The 3,771-nt window shown below is 41.5% G+C and overlaps 1 non-coding gene across 1 annotated transcript; it reads left to right on the top strand.

The window, feature by feature from the left end:
• The first annotated feature begins 609 nt into the window (after positions 1-609).
• Positions 610-728, top strand: LOC121474627. Its single transcript, XR_005983438.1, has one exon. It is a non-coding gene; the product is annotated as a 5S ribosomal RNA (ribosomal RNA).
• The last annotated feature ends 3,043 nt before the right edge of the window (positions 729-3,771 follow it).

Below are 3,771 nucleotides of genomic sequence, written 5' to 3' on the forward strand. Positions count from 1 at the left end.
ATGTGTGCATAGCATATATGTGTGTGTGTACATTTATAATATTTGAATTATATAAACTGTATTACAATTTAGATCTGTTTTTAATGAATGTGGTGGATATTTGATTTGCTTACCAATATTTCTCATTTATGACAGAATTCATGGCCTTATGGCCTTAAAATTAGGCATAAACGGGGCTTTGTTTTGCTGATAAATGATAAAAGATTTTATGCACACTTATCTCCTTTCTCTTTCCCTACTGCTCAAATCTAGAAGACCGTGTGTTTACGGTGAAGTAGTTATAGAATGCTAGACTCTCCCCCACTGGTTCACACTAGATGGAGTACTGTTGCCTTGGAGAGTAGTCACCCAGACCCCCAGGACACACTGGGTAACGCAGAAATAGCACTTTGTGGTGTTAAGGATCAAAATCTGTGTATCGTTTATTATGGAAGCATAATCTAAACTCATATAATATACAGTAACAGTTTCCAGACATTTGAAACTAGTCTTAGCATCCATAAAATTTCTGAGTATGCACTTTTAACATGTTTATTTACAAATATTATAGTTTATTATTTTATTTATACAACTTGTGAGTTATAAAACATAGTTAAAAAGGACAAGTTAGTCTACGGCCATACCACCCTGAACGCGCCCGATCTCGTCTGATCTCGGAAGCTAAGCAGGGTCGGGCCTGGTTAGTACTTGGATGGGAGACCGCCTGGGAATACCGGGTGCTGCAGGCTTTAAAAAAAAAAAAAAAAAAAAAAAAGGACAAGTTAAAAAGTGAAATCAAGTTCTCTAATACATTTCCTACATTCCAAATCTATCCTCTATTTTGCCCTTGATTGCTTGCACCCCACTTTGGTGATCAATGATCCAGAATTTAGTGAGACCAATGAAACTGATATAAAGATAATCAATCATGGGAAAAATTTGCTGCCAAATATAAAAAGACACTGTAATTTTATATTCTATTCATTGTCTCCTTTCTAGAGAATAGCGTGTCTACATTATGACTCAGAATCATTAGTATCTTCTTAGTGTTATATTAAGCCCACTGCTTGATTCCTATATGTTTTCAGATGTGAAAACTTTTGCCTTAACGTGCTGTAATAAAGAATTCAGTTTTTTACTCTCTGTAGCAAATACTTGAAGGTGATAATATCAATGCCATTGGTATTTTTGTGTGTTGAATCCCTACACTTGTCAGTAACTGCTAATTTAAAGCTGAAGTTCAAAGACAGTATTCATGTAACCATACTTCCTTGTAGAAACAAAATTAAAACATCATTGAGAGGGGAAGCCAAAAGACATCCCAAATCCAGGCTAGCGGAATCCTTTTATGAAGTGACAGCATAACATGAAGTTCTATGAAACTTGAAGTCTATAAATATTTGTCACATATGAGATATATGTGGAAAAACAAAGAAAGTCGCTATCAGAATACATAGGTTTAAAAAATGATAATTGACCATTTAAAAAAAGACTTAATCACTAACCATTCTTAACTGATCCCATATTTTATCGGATTAAAGAAATGACATCCTCAATATTTTGGCCACCATGTTTTTGTTATCCCACACGGTTGAAATGGATTAAAGGTCTACTCTTTTTTTTCCTTTTTTTTTTTTTTTTTTTAGATTTTCTTTATTTATTCATGAGAGACACACAGAGAAAGGCAGAGACACAGGCAGAGGGAGAAGCAGGCCCCCTGCTGGGAGCCTAATGTGGGACTCAATCCCAGGTCTCCAGCATCATGACCTGAGCTGAAGGCAGTCGCTTAACCACTGGGCCACCAGGCATCCCTAAAGGTCTACCCTTTTGTAACATGATTCATCACCAGTCCAATGTTTCAAAGGCTCTTCAAGAAAAAGTCTCTAAATTCAATGCAATTAAATTTTTCATGTCATATCAGCTGTTCTCTAGACTAAATTCATCACCCACAGAAGTAATGACTTTTGAACACTCAGATCTCATGGAGTAAGCAACTCAAAGTAGACTATCATCATAGATTTTGGGGGCAGTTTATTAGTCTCTGAAAGCGGCAGCATTTCTTCTTACTATTATTGCCAACATTCGATTCAGCAGCTGTAAAGGTACCCCCTGAACTTAATATCACAGTTACAAGAGAATTATTCCTTCTAACGACAAGATGAGGCTGGTACACACACCCCAACAGCATCTTGAGTTTGAGTATTAGGACATCCCACTGCTAGCATTCAATGGAGAGGCTTGCTATGAAGTATGATGACAAAATATACTGAGAAACTGGATGTACATGGATGGCAACATAACTGGATTCTCATCACTAGGATTATTTGCAGCCTTTATGCTGAGGAACTTATCAGTCAAACGGGGATCGATTCTTAATGAACACACTTTGTGTAGGTTGTAATTAGGGGGAGTATAACTCAAGAAAAGGCTCTAAATAAGGGGTCTTACCCCAGTAAGGGCTTGAGATAAATGACGATTAAAAAGAAAGATTCAGAAACATTCCATTGTCCTTTCATTTATTCAGCAATCCTTACAAAAATTATTGCTCTCATCTCTAACAGATGAGGAAGACGTGCCAGAGAAAGACCACAGCCTAAGGACGGTTCATTTATCATTCAACTTGCTTCAGCTTGAAACTTGGTGTCATTCACACTATTCTTTGACAATTGCCTCCATCTTCAGCGACTGGGTGTAATGTCTGGCGCAGCACAAGCACACACAAAAATATTTACTGCTTGAATGAATGAAGACTTCCTTAAAAACATATTCTGGTTTGATTTAAATCGAATCTGGGCAGGATTAACTGCTTATTCTTTTATGTTTCTGTGGTGATTCATACTTCTTACAGTTATGGGAGTTACCACAATAACTTTTATTCATTTATCTTATGTGTCCATCACATGCTGTGATTTCCTTAAGAATAGGGGTCATGACTCAACTGAGCCTTATATTCCCAAACCTTGCACCATGTCTGGATCACTTAACAATCCACTTAACAAATATTTGTTTAGCTGAAATACTAGAAATCGTGGGAGCTTCCATCCTTCCCCTGGCATAGCTTCAGACTGACCTAGGAGGCGGGAGTGACCACATTAATCAGAGGGAAGAAAGGGTATCAATGAGCACAGCCCCTTGGCAGGGCAGAGTAAGGGGGGCCACCTGTGAAAGCCTTCTGACCCATCGCCCGGAAGCAGCAGGGGCCATGGGCAAACCTTGGATTTCAGGTGTGAACGGCATCCAGGGTGCCTCCCACAGGCCCCCGCATCAGGTGCTTCTGAGCAGAGGGTGCACTGCCGTGGACGTCAGCTCGCCGGGGAACAAGTGTCAGTGGGAGGGCAGGAGCCAACACAGGTTATCCGTGGCTCAAGGTCCTCGTGTCTACGTGTTGGTGCACCCGAGGCCTGACCTTGGGGCGTGTCCCATGTAACTGAGGCACCTGCAATCAGTGTGCCAGCTCTATTGAAACCGCCCAAGCTAAGGCGATTGCGTGGAAGAAATACTGGGGCCGGGAGACAGCCCCACTGATGCTGCAATACCAGCCCTGCAGCTCCCGGGGTGTGTTGACCCCACGGACTGTAGGGGATTGAAGAGGATCCTGAAAGAGAGAGGCCGGAGCCCACGTGGCTCCAAGTGTGTGCAATGCTGCAGCGCAGCCGAGGGAGCTTGGAAATGTCAGAGGAGGACCCTCGAGGCATGAGGGCCCTTGGGGGGTGCCTGCAGCAGGGGCCCCGCAGACGGGTCTGGGGTGGTGTTCTGGGCCCACAGCTCTTAAGGTGCTTGCTAAATACGCAG

Source organism: Vulpes lagopus, chromosome 1 (assembly GCF_018345385.1).
Source record: "Vulpes lagopus strain Blue_001 chromosome 1, ASM1834538v1, whole genome shotgun sequence".
In the NCBI taxonomy this organism is placed as follows: domain Eukaryota; kingdom Metazoa; phylum Chordata; class Mammalia; order Carnivora; family Canidae; genus Vulpes; species Vulpes lagopus.